The sequence below is a fragment of the Podarcis bocagei genome (assembly GCF_964188305.1).
Source record: "Podarcis bocagei genome assembly, chromosome: 6".
Taxonomy (NCBI): domain Eukaryota; kingdom Metazoa; phylum Chordata; class Lepidosauria; order Squamata; family Lacertidae; genus Podarcis; species Podarcis bocagei.
This window is the reverse complement of record NC_138130.1, coordinates 26,506,253-26,522,072: the sequence shown is the minus strand read 5'-3', so window position 1 is coordinate 26,522,072 and position 15,820 is coordinate 26,506,253. Positions and strand designations below refer to the sequence as shown.

The 15,820-nt window shown below is 43.8% G+C and overlaps 1 long non-coding RNA gene across 1 annotated transcript; it reads right to left on the bottom strand.

Moving 5' to 3' along the window:
- Positions 1-274: 274 nt before the first annotated feature.
- On the bottom strand, positions 275-13,454 carry LOC308589468. The gene is made up of 2 exons (XR_014009291.1): positions 12,545-13,454; positions 275-9,603 (listed from the first exon to the last, which is right to left on the bottom strand). It is a non-coding gene; the product is annotated as an uncharacterized lncRNA (long non-coding RNA).
- Positions 13,455-15,820: the final 2,366 nt, after the last annotated feature.

Here is a 15,820-nt window from a genome sequence, read left to right as displayed (position 1 = left end):
GAAAAAGTAATCAGGGTCTTGAAACATGTTTGAGGTGGTGAGTTTTTTGTTGACAAGTTGATACCTCCCCCTTAGCAAATAATTGCATTGGTACTGTAGTAAGAATGTTTGATAATTCCTCATGGGGAATGTTTTTGGAGGTTACATCTGAGGAACAGGACCTTATCCAGAAGCCTGTCTGCTGTCAGCTGAGCATTCTTCAATACAATAATAATTATTTTTGTGCTACATGGTTCTTTGCAAGCCTCTCTGAAATATACACTTTGCAACGACAATATTTTGCCTACTTTATTGTAAACATATTCTCATTAATATATACAATATAATATATAGTATAAAACTGGCAAACTTTTAAGAATGGGTGTTACTTTGTGTCCCTCCTTTCACCATTGCTATCACAGTTCTGTGGCCTTCAGCACTTTTTACGGCTGTTCTATAGAAGTGTGTTCTTGCATGTGATTTTGTATTCTAACCTTAGTACTATTACTCTCCATACTGTCCTGAGGATCCATTAAATTATAGGGATACAGAAGCCCAGTAACACTGCCAGCATCTGTAAAGGATTTAAAACATCTGGACAAAATGGACTGGAGACCATATTCTCTTGATTTACTTACACACACACACTTAGCATACTTAGAATTCTCAGCAGTTGTAAACTGAAGAGTATTTTCTGTAATGTACACTCTTAATTGAAGCCATTCCATTCGCACAGGATGTACTCAACGGAAATTAACCCAATCCCCCTCCCTCAGGCAGTCTGTCATACTCCCAAAATACTCCAGGATGTGCTTGTCAACAAAACTGTGGGCCTACATTATTTACTGGGAACAGAGAGGCTGGCACTTCTTTGCCTTGCTGAATGATCAGACATTACTTGATCTACAATGCTGATAATTAAGCAATAACCTCTTCATTTTTCTTTCAAGGTTCTTCCCTGTTGTTTAGGCTTTCAAGCATATATACCTGATTACTAGAAAAGGGCAGGAGGGAACAAAACTGAAGGGGCAGGGGGAATAAGCCAAAACTAGATAGGAAGCAAGATTTCAGCTTGATATTAAGCCCTGAAATGAAATTACACAGAAAAATTAAAACAGGCAAAAACTGTTCTCACATAGAATTGTAGCATTGGAAGGGACCATGAGGGTCATCTAGTACTACACCCTGCAATGCAGGAATCTTTTGCTCAATGTGGGGCTCGAACCCCCAACCCTGAGATTAAGAGTCTTGTGTTCTACCAACTGAGCTATCTGCAGTGTAGAAGGAAAATCATAATAGACCAAAACTGCTCTCACATGTGAATAAGCATTCATAAGAATTATGTATATGGTGTCCAGTGCAATCCTAATCACGCTTAAGGTAAAGGTAAAGGGACCCTTGACCATTCGGTCCAGTCGTGGCCGACTCTGGGGTTGCAGCGCTCATCTCACTTTATTGGCCGAGGGAGCCGGCGTACAGCCTCCGGGTCATGTGGCCGGCATGACTAACCCGCTTCTGGCGAACCAGAGCAGCACACGGAAACGCCGTTTACCTTCCCGCCAGAGCGGTACCTATTTATCTACTTGCACTTTGATGTGCTTTCGAACTGCTAGGTTGGCAGGAGCAGGGACCGAGCAACGGGAGCTCACCCCGTCGCAGGGATTCGAACCGCCGACCTTCTGATCGGCAAGCCCTAGGCTCTGTGGTTTAACCCACAGCACCACCGCTTACACAAAAGTAATTCTCACTGGGTTCAATGGGACTTACTCTCTAATAATTTTGTTTAGGGTGGCAGCCTTAAGCTGATTGAGACACATCAATGAATGCTACCAGGGACATTGGTTCAAATAACCTCAAGGGGGAAAATATGTTACACATAGCCCATACTGAGATACTGACTGAAAAAGTCTGGGGCAGGATGCTCCTAACGTTATAATAAGGAGTAGCCAGAACCACACCAAGGCCACAAATCTGATTGGCACCATCATCCAGGAACTTATCAAGGGACTAAGGGTGCATATGCAGCAGCTGGGAAGGGAACAGAGGGAGCTGGCCATGGGCTAAGGTGAGTGGGTGGGTTGGTGAGTCCATGGCATGCTGGCCAAGCACATATGCCTGGGGGCGTGGGCATCAGGAGAATGAAGGAGCAGCCTCCCTGGCACCAGGTATGTTGCAACTGGTTACGCTAAAAGCAATGTCATTGTCATTATGAGGGTTAGCTGCTGGGAAAATTTCAAGCCAGAGATGTCTACTGCATGTCAATGCCCAGGCCACTGTGAGCACATTCCTGTGCTGATGGCTACCATTGCACCTCATCAAGCATGCCATGGCAGACACCTCCTGATCATGTTATCACCCCAAACAACACCACAGCATGCCGGGCCATAGCAGAAGGTCACCTGGAGCAGCATGATGCATCTGATGCCACAGCCTCACTCCTTACTTCTCAGTCTTCCTCTTTCTAGACCAGCCATCTAGTAGTTAGAGAACATTGGTAGCTACCCCTGCAGAGAGAGAGAGAGAAGGTATATGCAAGATATTTGATTTTTATTCAATAAACACATTCTTTATCTTTCCCCCCATGCAAGTCACAAGGCTTTGTTATGGTGGGCTTTACGCACAACCTTCCACCATTTGCATGTTTCACCTGTGTATATAGTGTGTCCAGATATCCCCCATGGAGGTGGAATATCTGTCAGTGCAGGAGAACCTAAGCCACAGCCTCTCAGCCCACAGTCTTCAGTACAGCAGAAGGAGAGCTGGGAAGCATGGTATTTCCATCAGGTTGGCTGTCAGACCAGCTCCATCTGGTCTTCCCTTCTTCGACTATCACCTAGTAGCAGCCATTCCATCAATATATAGCACAGAGAGACAAAGACAGAGGTCTGAAGCAGGGTTGTGCTTTTCCATGGAGTCCCTCTCTCAGTGGTCACTGGGCAACAGCCATTTCATCAGCTGAGGGAGAGATGGGGAGGAAAAATATAGCTCCATTAAGCTCCTCCTCTCCCTGAAATGTTTCCATTCCTGGTCATTATAAGAACCTGAAAATCTGGCAGACTATTAAGAATTGGTGTGTGCATTCCTTTGTTTCCCTTCTTTCACGATTTCTCCTTTTTCCGTTACAGCTTTTTAAATTGTAAGCCTGCTCAAGGCAACAACTGTCTAATTTTCATCGCTTGTGTTTTAACTGTTCTGGAAGGGTTTTGAGCTGAAGAGCAGGGCAAAGCAAAAAAATAAAATAAAAACCATTATATAAACAACACTTCATAGTGAATATGGCAATGAGTAAGGCTGCTTGTCTTTTAGCTCTGCAATCTGTTATAGTTTTAGCTTGCTTTTATTTCAAATAGTTTTTTATATAAGCAGTGCAACACAGGACTGTACACAGTATCTCAGAAAAGCTCCATGGCTTAAACTGTCAACTAAAAATGATGACAGTAGTATACAAAAAAAAGGGGGCATAATGGCTACACTGAATCTGAATCATATGTCTAACAGTTAATTTAAAAATGAGAGCAGACAAAAAGTAAGGTTGACAACAATGGGTTCCTGAATGAAGAGGAAGAATACCCATACCAATTTGAGCTGGGCAACTAGAACAAGGAAGAGCCAGAGGAGAAAGAGAAGATGTGAATAATGTTGCACCTGACTTGAGCCACAGATTATATTTACGGCTATCAAAGCAGAGGACACACAACAGCCATGCCTGCAACTTGTTGTTTACTAAGCTAAATGCAGCCATCAGCTAAACGTGCTTGATAGGAACACAATAAGCCTCTATTATAGCCGCCTGTCTGGCTTGGAAAAAAGCAGGGAGAAGTACGTCAAGATATTGGCTTGCTGCATTGGCTTGTTTGAGTTGGAGGGTCACAAACTGTACAAGCCTGCCCATGCTGAATCATAGTCTGGAACTTCAGTCCCTCTCACTCATATGACATGCTTTTCTATTATTTGCCTATACTTGTCAAAACGCATCTAAAATTTGCCACAGTTGCTTGCATATGTAGTGTATTTAGAAAAAATGGTTAATCCAGTGTCTAGTGCTGCAGAACTATTTCCAATAGGAGCCTTATGATCACGGTGTGGAAGGTGGAATTATCCTTCCGCTTAGAGCCAATTCAGTACAGCAGTACACACGTTTACCTGTGGGGAACACATAAAGTATGACATGCACCACAGACAGTCATGGTTTCTCAGTATACTTGGTGTCCACCACATGCTTCTTAAAAAGGAAGACATGTCTCCCTTCACAGTTTGTGTGTTTCCCACAAAGAACATTGGTGTAAACCCCCAAAGCATGCCTGCCACACTGAAGTGTTAGTTGGTCCTTAGGTTACTGTAACACTTCTGAAGTACAGAATTACTGATTTACTCTCAATATTTAGCCCCTCTTTCTGTTAAAAATAAAATTGTTAAGTTAAGGTACCTATTATCTTCTCCCTGGGTTTCCTTACCAGTTCTGGGAATATTTTAATGAGATCCTTTCTGTGATGAGCCAGCCTTTGGCTATGACGTTTATCACAGAGGGTTGGATATCTATGTGCCTGTTCAGCAGTGCCGGATTTACATATAAGCTAAACAAGCTATAGGTTAGGGCATCACTCTCTTGGGCCCTCAAAAAATTTTTTCACTATTAATAGACTTCTTAATTGTATTTCAATTCAACAATTACTTTGATAAAATACATGTTATGTGCAAATGGCTTTAGATACCTATTAGGTCCATAAATTACCATATAGCATATATTCAACACAAAAAACAGCAACAATTTGTTGTTGACAAAGGACAGTTGGACATATAAAGGGCCCCATTACCTTCAGTAGCTTAGGGCCTCATCAAACCTAAATCTGGCCCTGCTGCTCAGTATGCCATCAAGGTGCTAACTACTGATAGGTAACTTCAAGGCTCCTTTTTCATGGAAAAAAATTGTTCAGGTGAACAATGGGTGAATAGTTCCAGTTCCTTGTCTTAAGCTGTGTACATGCTGTACCTTTAAAGCACATTCTTTCCCTCAAAGTATTCTGGGCACTGTAGTTTGTTAAGGCTTGTTGGGAATTGTAAATGAGTAAACTAAGAGCTAGCCCACCCATGAGGCAAGATGAGGTGAATGCCTCAGGTAGCAGAATCAGCAGGGGCAGCAGATCACGACATAATTCTTAATTCCCTCCCTTGTTTCTGATGTAGATCTTCATTCACCCCTTTCTGTGGTTCGCCTCGGGTGCCCAAATGTCTTGTGCCCTCTCTGAGGAAACTAGAGTGCCCAGAATAATGTGAAGGAAATAATGTGCTTCAAATGTGTTTTAAATGTATGGTGTGTACACAGCTTTATGTACATGAACTTGATAAAGCCAGCCAGGTACAAGAAACCGCTTGGCTCCTTTCTAGACATTTAATGTTCATATCTAGATATATGCTCTAAGATACACATCATGTACATAGATGGTATCTTGGCTTCCTGTACCCTCTGACCATCTGTCCAGAAGTATCACACCCACTTATTGGTTAGTCAAAACATTAGTCAAAATGCCAGGCAAAGGAGAGGTGGTGTGTGTCTGTCAGTCTCTGTGAGCAACATGGCTTATTTGGGAGGGGGGATTCTGTCTCACCTTTAATAGTATTTTCCAATTATAAATTTAATTTTACTTGCTGAGGAAAACTCATGACCTTTGTCTGACTAACACATGAAGATGGCTTAACATTCAAAAGCAAGTAGACAAATTGGTCCATTGCAGGCACTCTGTTTATAAACTATCTCATTCATGGCACACAGCAGTATGCAAGGGTAAGATGAATCACAAAGGACTGACTAGCTGATCCACAAGACAACAGCTGAAGTGACATAAGAGAAGGATTATTAACAGAATCACCCCCTCTAATAGTGAACTCAGATGTTGAGTGCGGACAGCTATGTAGCCAAAAGAAGAGTCAATGACAAACCAAAATTAAGTTATCAGCAAGCTCAAGGAACCCCAAGGATTGCAGGAATACAAAATAACAGCAACAATGGATAAACTTGAGGACCACACAAACACCCTCTGGTATTTCAACGACCCCAGAAAGCTGAGTGTCATTTGGGGAAGCATAATTTTTCCACACAGGTTGGAAAATTAGGGAGAGGGACAAAATACTGGAGGAGAGCCTGGCTAGAACTCTGAAAAAGAGTGTGTCCCTGTTAAAAGGGGCAGATACACAGCAGCTTTTCGTTCCAAGCCCCATTTACAATATATAATGCTTTTTCCAGATGTGGCAGAGGACTGAGTCATTCAGAGCTCCCTGGTTTCATAAGCTACAAAGGAATCAACTTAATTATCACATCAGATTAATCATTGCAATGCACTTTTCAGCAGACAAAATATGTTACAATGCCCTGAATCGTTAACAAAAAGACAAGAAACCACTGTGCTTCAGTATTCCAAATATTTATTTTGGCACGACAATGAGACCTTTTTAACCCAGCTATATCCTTTGCTGGGCCTCAAGGAAACGCTAACAGCAAGTAGCAAGAAGAAATCAGTCCAAGAGGTCCAGAAAGGCAGGGAAAATGAAAAGGGATGTTTGGGAAACACTGTGAAGCAGTAGACATATTAATTATTCTAACAACACAATAAGATCCTTTTCCTAGCTCCCCCCTAAGCAGTACTGCAATAAAACTTACTAAATTAGACTTCAGGGCTCACAGTTATATTCAGAAAGAGAGCCAGAAGTGAAGTCAATTGGCAAAAGGAGAGTCCAGAGGCAGAATAAATTGGATAACTATTCTACAATAAACAAACATAATACAAGCATTAAAACTTTTAAAGTCATGTCTAGTGAATAGTTCCATTCTGTAATGAAAGGGCAAACTAGAATACTGAATTACAATAAGAAATGCTATGGTTACATACGCTTCAGGTTACAGACTCCGCTAACCCAGAAATAATGCTTCAGGTTAAGAACTTTGCTTCAGGATGAGAACAGAAATTGTGCTCCTGTGGTGCAGTGGCAGCAGGAGGCCCCATTAGCTAAAGTGGTGCTTCAGGTTAAGAACAGTTTCAGGTTAAGAACAGACCTCCGGAACGAATTAAGTACTTAACCCAAGATACCACTGTATATGCATTTAACACTGAAGAATAAGAACCTGGTCAGTGTCCTTGACTCCATGACTGAGTTTAGGTTTCCAGCACCCTGCAGAATTCTTGAGGTCAAAGACTGTAAGCAGACCAACATTCAGATTTCTCCTGAATTGAAAGGGGATTAATAATACTACAGATTAACATTTGATCACCTACTTGTAATAAACCCTGTCCCACATTGCCACCTGTGAAAAGTATGCTTAATGCTATGCCTAAATACAGCCAGCAATGGGTCCACCCACTGCCTGCCAATACCAAGTTGCATCTGCTCAGCAGCAGTGATTCAGCTAAGGCTGGACCTTGAGGCTGAGTTCATAAACATGACTGGCTAACCCACCCATCCCTGCCACATGACCATTAAGTCTAGGGTCTAAAATTACTTAGATGCCCCACTGGTCAACACTATTTTATTATTAGCCCAATAGAATTCTGACATGAGCCTTAAGAGCTGTGCTGGATCAGGTCAAAGGCTCATCCAGTCCAGTACTCTGTTCCCAGTGACCAACCAGTTGCTTCTAGGAAGCCCACAAGTCAAATGTGAGCACAACAGTACTCTTCCACTCATCCTCCCTGCCGCGCCCAGAAGTTGGTATTCAAGGGCATATGACCCTCTGATGCTGGAGGTAGTATAAGCCCACTGGTAGCGATTGATCACCACATTCTGTGTGAATCTGTCTAATCCCATTTTAAAACTGCTTTTAACGGTAGCCACCACCACATCTTGCTGTAGCAAATTCCAAGTTTTAACAATATGATATATGAAGATGTTTGCCTTGAACCTCCCACCATTCAGCTTCATTGAGTGACCTCAAGTAGTAGTATTATGTGAGAGGCCTATCCATTTTCTACACACCATACATATAATTCTATATCAGGCTTCCTCAACCTCGGCCCTCCAGATGTTTTGAGACTACAATTCCCATCATCCCTGACCACTGGTCATGCTAGCTAGGGATCATGGGAGTTGTAAGCCAAAAACATCTGGAGGGCTGAGGCTGAGGAAGCCTGTTCTATAACATATCCCTTCCTCCTTGTTTGCCTTTTCTTCTTCCAAAGCTAAAAAGCTGCAAATGCTACATGCCAGTCAACCTTTCCTCATAGACCCCTAGTAATTTCCCCACACCTTCCTGCTTCTCCAGCTATCAACTGGACAAAAAGCTACAATCCTTGAGGCCCAGCTTGTAAATGAAATGACTGGTCATAACCAGTTGGGCCGGTCTGCATGCACATCTCTGGAAGATCCACCCTTACCCAGGATAGATAAAAATCAAGCCCTTCTAAGAAGAAGAAAAACGTCTGAGGATGTCAAATATTTTCTTTAAACTAAATGTTCTAGTCACTTCACTTCAAAAATAATATTGTATAGCTAGAAAGGGTTGGGAAAAGGCTAATCAAGGGGATGGAGCCACTTCCCTATAAGGAAAAGTTACAATATTTGGGGCTTTTTGTTTAGAAAAAAAGGCAGGAAAGAGGAAACACAATGGAGGCACATGCAATTACAATTTTTGTAAACCACTTTGAGGTTTTTGTACAATCAGTGCATATATTTTATGAAATTAATAATAATAATAATAAATATTCATGGTGTGCAAAAAGTGGATAAATAAAAAGTTTTCTTTCTCTTAACTCTAGAGCTCAATGGACATCCGATGAAACTGAATGGTGAAAGAGTCAAGGCAGCTAAGAGATTCCCATTTGCTTGGAAATGAGTATCTTCTCTTCACATTTTATGGTGTGTAGCATTACAGACACCAATGTGTACAAATGAAATATGCCTATATTGCTACATAAGTAAATCGTTCGTCTTCTAAGTTGTTTTATTCTGCTATAGTATATGGACTAACACAATACATGCTATTCCGATTCTGAATCATGTGTCACTGGGACAAAGGCTGAGAAACTGTTATTTGCTATATTTCTACACTAGAAAAGCCCAGAATATTAATTTTAATTCTGCCATCACCTGGAACTCCAAACTCACCATGTTTTAGTTTATGAACTTGTTAAAGTTGCTTAATGGCAGAGTCACGTACAAGCACTTTTCACGTGTTCCAAACCAGACTCGGCACTGACCCCAGGATCCCTTGCTGTTGTGTTGTACAAAGGGTTGGGGCTAGTTGTTGTTGTTGTTGTTGTTGTTGTTGTTGTTCTTCTTCTTCTTCTTCTTCTTCTTCTTCTTCTTCTTCTTCTTCTTCTTCTTCTTCTTCTTCTTCCTCTTCTGCTCTTCCTCTCCCTCTCTTTCTTTTAAACAAGTGTTAATTTATAAGCAAGACTAAACATTTAAGCCAATCCAGCTTTTGGAATTTCCCAATGGAAAATTGCAGTCTTTGAGGTCAGTGTAATCTTAGCACTAGGACTATCAGTCACTTGAAACTTTTCCATTATAGAGGAACAGTAACTTCTACAAGCTTGCCAGCTGAACCAATTTTATCTGGAGTGTTTTGATGGAAGGACCCAGCTGGTGAAACCATGAGAATCTTGGCTTTCCCCCAAGCAGATGCAGACTTTAAGACTTGTGCACACATTAAAAACAAGACACATTGTAAAATCCCAGAATGAGCTGAACAATTTTTAATATTAAGTACCAATTTAATTGTTCAGTTGGAGGGTTTTGGGCTAAACAGCAACTCAAATTAGAACATTAGATTTTTTTATACTCTATGTGCAATTTTAAAAATACATAAGACAGCATTAGCCCTGCATTTATTGAACAGCAGCCCTCCATGTTCCATAGAAATAAGCTGCATTTATAAATGAAAAATGTTTCAAAAGCAGCTTGTGATTTGGCATGGGGCTCTGCTGTTCTAAGGGGAGAAAGGTTTTCCGAAATCTCACTAGCATACCCCAGCTCTTTCAATGAACCTAAAGTAGCTCTTTTGATTCTAGCCATTCTGTTATGATTAGGGCTCTCATCCTGTGAGCTCATAACATTTACAGAAATGAGGCCAAGGTAGGGTTGCTGTACTTTATGAATAGCCTCCTTATGTGAGCACTTGCTTTACTCCTACTCCACCTATTCTGCAAATATTTTGAGGGGGTAAAAGAAACGACAAGAGTCACCAATGGGAGAACAAAGACATAACATGCATGGATACGGGGCAATAGCAGAAAATAATGGCTGCTATTTATTTTTTCAACCTATGATGTGATAGCAGAAAGGGGGAAAGAAACATTAAGAAGTAGATATAGGCCCTTCTGCTGTCCGCATGAATCATTCCTAAGGACAGGATTTTGGAAACAGTTGGAAATCTGCCAGGATGCTTTCAGATAGAGAGTTCATAGTGCTACCATTGTTCTTCTGCTGTAAGCTAAAAGCAGAATGGCAAGCAGCCATTATCCATGCTTCTGGACTCATCTTGCACTGCTCGATGTGTGCATCCCACTATATTACCTAGCTATGGTGGGCATGGCATAGCTGTGTGAGCAGTATTGTCCTGTTCCCCACCCCTCAACCATATTTCTGACATTTTGAAGCATGTGCTTCTCAGAACCATTTTAGCACCATTTTTGTGTGCATGCACCTGGATTTGTGTCTATAGAGTGCCTACACTACAGGTCAAGATGATTGCAGCTCATCTTACTTCCAAGTAAGCATGGTTACACAACCGGGCTCTAATTCCTGTAGATTTCACCTGAGGGTGCCAGATTTCTAATGTAGCCAATTCCACAACTGGATCTAAAACAACACAATTTCCTCTGCTTGTTAGCTGTACTATCTACTACAACACATTTCTGGGTTGTATTCAACCAAATCTTACTCAGAGTAGACCTACTGAAATGAATAAACATAAGTTACTCAGGTCAGTTAAGTTTGATGGGTTTATCCGACTAGGACTAGTGTTGAGTACCCCCCATTTTTTTTTTACAGAGTGTCTACAGCACAGGGCTGACAGATGCCTGCCTTCCAGGATTATAGGTGGAACCTACACAGATTTTCTAAGAAAGCAAGTACATGGCTAGAGGATTGGAACTTTACAGGATTACAGACAAAATTTACATGTCTGTACTTGGAAGCAAGCACTGCTGTTTACAGTGTGATCAACTAATTAAATACGGTAGCTTAAATTGAAATGTGTGGGTTGAGGAAATCTCATTCCAGGAAACAATTAATTGGTTGATCAAGAGAAAGGATTTGTGGTGCGTGACATGAAATGGCTCCAAAACCAGAAAAGCATAGCAAGCAGAAGAGAAAGAAGGAACATACCTAACGTGTAATTACCTTATCCAAGGACAACCCCTTCCATTGTCCTACCATTATCTGTAAAGAGCTGGCAATATTTACCTCCTTAACAGATTTTGAATGGTAAGAAAAAATATAGAGGAAGCATAGACTCATAGAACTGTAGAGTTGGAAGGGACCATGAGGATCATCTCTAATCCAACCCCCTGCAATGCAGGAATTATTTTGCCCAATGTGGGGCTTGAACCCCAAACCCTGAAATCAAGAGTCTCAGTTATAATTAAAACATAGGACGATAACAGTTACAATGGAAATGGAATGGAAACAATGGAAACAGTTACAATGGAAACAGTTACAATGGGAATCTAATAAAATTGCATTAAGGAGGCATAGCAATTGTACATTAGAAGCCTCATCTGGAAGCATTCCAGGCTTGCAAGTATGAAGCACGTCCTCCAAAAGTATGAAAAACTACAATAAGAAGTTCTTACAGCATCCGAGAAATTTACTCTTTAAAGAATGTGGAAAAACTTTATCTAGCAGCTCACAAACCTAGGATGAGATTTCTGTCTTATGTATGATAACTCAAAAGTTAAGTTCTATGTTTACTCAAAAATAAATATGCATAGGCAAACTAAGAAGTCTAAGATTGCAGTTATACATATTTATTCCTAAAACCCAAAGAATTCAGTAGAACTTACTGCTGAATAATCATACTTAGGACTGTACTGGTAGTCAATTATTTAGTGTTTAAATACCTAATTGATTAGTAGTTAATCACCTAAGCTTTGTCACAGATCAGAGTGGCTTCCTCCAGTGGAGATTTTCCAAGTGTTCTGAAGATGGGTCAGCCTGTGTTCAAAGTGCTTCATCTACAGTACTTTTATTTCAGTAATCCTTCCAGCAGTTCTACATAGTCGCTATTAATAGCCTCATATTGCAGACTGGGGGAAGGGGCGAAGTTGAGAAAATAATGATTTGATTGTTTACAATACTGCACCAGCTGTTTCCCATTCCAATTAAATGTAACTTTTGCTTTCTTAATAATGTGGTATCCTTTGACTCTGCAACTGCAAGTTGTTGTTAAAGAACAACTGTCTACCTTCTCCAATTTCGTCATTTAGAAGCAAGGCAATGAATCAATCAATCAATCAATCAATCAAGACTTCAATCTTAAGCAAATTTACGAGGGAGAATGTCCTAGTTAACTGTGACATACTTCTGAGAAAACATACATGATTTTCTGCCTTGTTAACTTTATAGATGCACTTACCTGGGAGAAAGAACCAATGAAGTTTGTAGGCATGCATTGGACTGGTATGTATAAATGCTGTGCAGACAACCATTTGCATGTATAATCAGATATAAATCCTGATGTGTTCAGTGTGGACTTACCGTACTTTCAAGTAGACGCGCAGAGGGTTCTGATGATGCAGATTCTAGTCCAGGAAAGCTTATGCCACAATAAATTTATTATTGTTAACAGCCTCCTTCACTCTTCTGCCCCAATAGATCAGCACCGTGACTCCTCTGGAATTCCTAAGCAGCAATCTAAACACACCAGGAAGAGCCATGTTCAGGCTCTGTACATGTTGCACACATATGAAAGGTTCCAGATTCAACACTGCCCATCTTCAAGGAGGGCTGAAGAGCTGCTGCCAGTCAGTGTAGAGTCTATACCAAGATAGGAGACTCCAACTAAACATCAGGAAGATATTTCTGATGGTAAAGAGCTGTTTGACAGTGGAACAGTCTCTCTCAGGAGGTGGTGCTGTCCTTCCTTGGAGGTTTTTAAGGAGAGATTGGATGGCCATCTGCCGTGTATGATCTAGTAGAGATTCCTGCATTGAAGGGGGTTTGACTAATTACCCCCTTGTGGTCCCTTCCAACCCTTCGCAGAAACCCTCCAAGGGCCCCTGTTTTCCAGGAACAGTCCCAGATTTACAGCACCCATCTCAGTTTCTGATTTGATACCGGAATGTCCCGCTTTTCCTTAGGATTTCCCTATTTTCATCAGAGAAATGTTGGAGGGTATGAAGTTATGTGACCCCCGAGCCAAGGAGATCAGTAACTATACAACCTTTAGAAGACATCTGAAGGGAGCTCTGTATAGGGAAGTTTTTTACGTTTTTATATATGCTGGAAGCTGCCCAGACTGGCTGGGGCAACCCAGTCAGATGGGTGGGGGGAATAAATATTGTTATTATTATGGAATAGGGATGCTATTTTCATCAGAGAAATGTTGGGAAAGTATGCTATAATTCTCTAACATAGGCGCCGACTCCATGGGGCTTGAGGGGGCCCGAGCCCCCTCAAAAATTCGTTTGGGGGGGCTCCGCCCCCCCAATAATCTCCGGCGCCCCTCCAGCAGAGCGCCATCGCCGCCCCTCCCCCAGCCCAAAATGCACAGGATCGGGCTGCATGCCTCCTGCCCTCCCTCCCGAGCAAAAGCTCCCCCCAATTTCCGCTCCGGAGCTGATTAATACAGTGTTTCCCAACCGGTGTTCCGCGGCACACTAGTGTGCCGCGAGACGTTGCCTGGTGTGCCGTGGGAGGGAGGCGGGCGAGTCGGGCGGCGAGAGGCGGGGCGGCGGCGGCGACTGGGGGAGGGGTGGGGGAGGCGCGTGTGGGCGGAGAGAGGGAAAGAGAGAGGAGCGACCTGCCCGGCTCTCCCTCTCTCGCACACCCGCCGCCTGACTGCGCAACCCGAAGAGAGGCGCAAATCCCGAGGCAGCCAACCAAGCTCTTGCCCAGCCCGCAGATCCCACCCCTCTCCCGATGACGGACGCGCCCAGCCACCATTAGGAGAGGGGAGCATTCCGCCGAGTTGGTCGCCGAAAGCGCGCTCTGGGAAAGAGGAGATAAGCCCAAGGGCGCGAGGTGAGGGGAGAGCCGAGGAGGGCACGCAAGTTTCGCACGGGCCGATAGAAATTGTGTGAACGAAGGGGAACCGAGCGAGGCTGGACATGACGAGAAAGAAGCACGCCTGGTGTTTCGAAAGTCATGCTTATTGAAAGGAGACCGCGGGGAAGCTGACTTGCCTCCCATCCTTATTCTGCCTCTCACACGCCTAGTACGGCTTTTTATTGCCCACTCAGTAATTGGAGAGGCGCTGCATGCTGGGACCAATGAGGCAACCCGTGCTGCAAAGCTTGCTGGGAATTGTAGTTTTAGCCAGGCCAGGAACTCCCGTCGATAAGCTATTAGAGCGCGCCGCTCCGGAGCGCTCCCCTCGTTTTTCCCTCGGTCCCCCGCCCCCCGTATAGAGTGGCAGCCATTTTGGCCAATTGGGATCTGCGTTTCTGCGCTGCTCCGTTCTAAGGCTTTCCAAGCTAGGATTCGCGCTCCCGCGAGAATCAGAGAGAGGGGCCTAAGAAGAGGTAATGGGTTTGTCATGACAACCACCCGGGTCTCTTCTGCGGGGCAAGGGGCTGGGCGCGCGAGGCAGAGGGAGCGAGCAGAGCAGCGCTGGTCTTTGTGGCGCCTTCAGCCCTCGGGACCTACAGCCGCCCTTCTTTGACCTCCCGTAGCTGTTCAGGATCCTCACTTACTTTCAGTCTTGCTAAAGAAGGGCGACGTTCCTGAGCTCGGGAGGTTCCCTGCAGCTATTGCTCATCTCATATCCTTCCCTTTAGGTGGTGGTGGGAAATCATGATCTTGCAATTTTGCATTTAAGAGACCCAGTAAAGTACTGGCACTGTGGTAGGGGCATCTGCTTATTTTGTTTACGCACTGGTTTATTTTGAGAATGTTATACCCCCCGCCTCCTCCCCACCTGCTCCCTCGCCAGCCAGCCAGCCGTGCGCCCTAGCTGGAGAGCCCCGGCCGTCCCCGTCGCGCAATCGGCTGGATCTCCCTTCAGCAGGCCGTGCTCACAACTCGGCCCAGGGACCCCCCAGCAGCGGATCTCCGGCCCAGCTGAAGAATCCGGCAACAAGCCCCCTCCTCCCCAATCGCTCCGGCTCCGCCAAAATACTTTAAAACTCACTAATTTTCATCTAAAATTTAGAAAACTTCCCGGGGCAGGACCCCGGTATGGGCCCCCCCAATATTTTTTATAAGTCGGCGCCCCTGGCGAGGAGTGAGCTCCCTCCCACATCCCATCGCTGCTCTGCCGCACGCTAGCTCTTGACTGCTCTTGCCGCACGCTAGCTCTTGACTGCTCTTGCCGCTCTTGCCGCACGGCTAGGCTAGGCCGGCCTACTGGGCTGTCGCAGGCGGAAGGCCTGCGCATGCGCGAGGTTTTCGCGCCTTCGGGATTCCCTTCACGCCTTCCTCCTCCCGGGGCCTTGAGAGCGTGGGAAGCGGCAGCGCGAGACCGGCGTTGAGCCTGGCAGGTATTGCGCTTGCCAAGGCAGTCATTTGGGAAATGAAAACTTGCAAAGCAAGCAACCAGTTCAATCTGAGGTACGTGTATGCTTAATATCCTGTATCTGAAACCTGTTCTGCCCCCTCCCCCACACTTGGTGCCATTTTCATCTACACATGCAGCAGAGTAAGTTGACCCAGAATAGTACCAATTCAGATGGCAGATGGGAGAATGACAGTG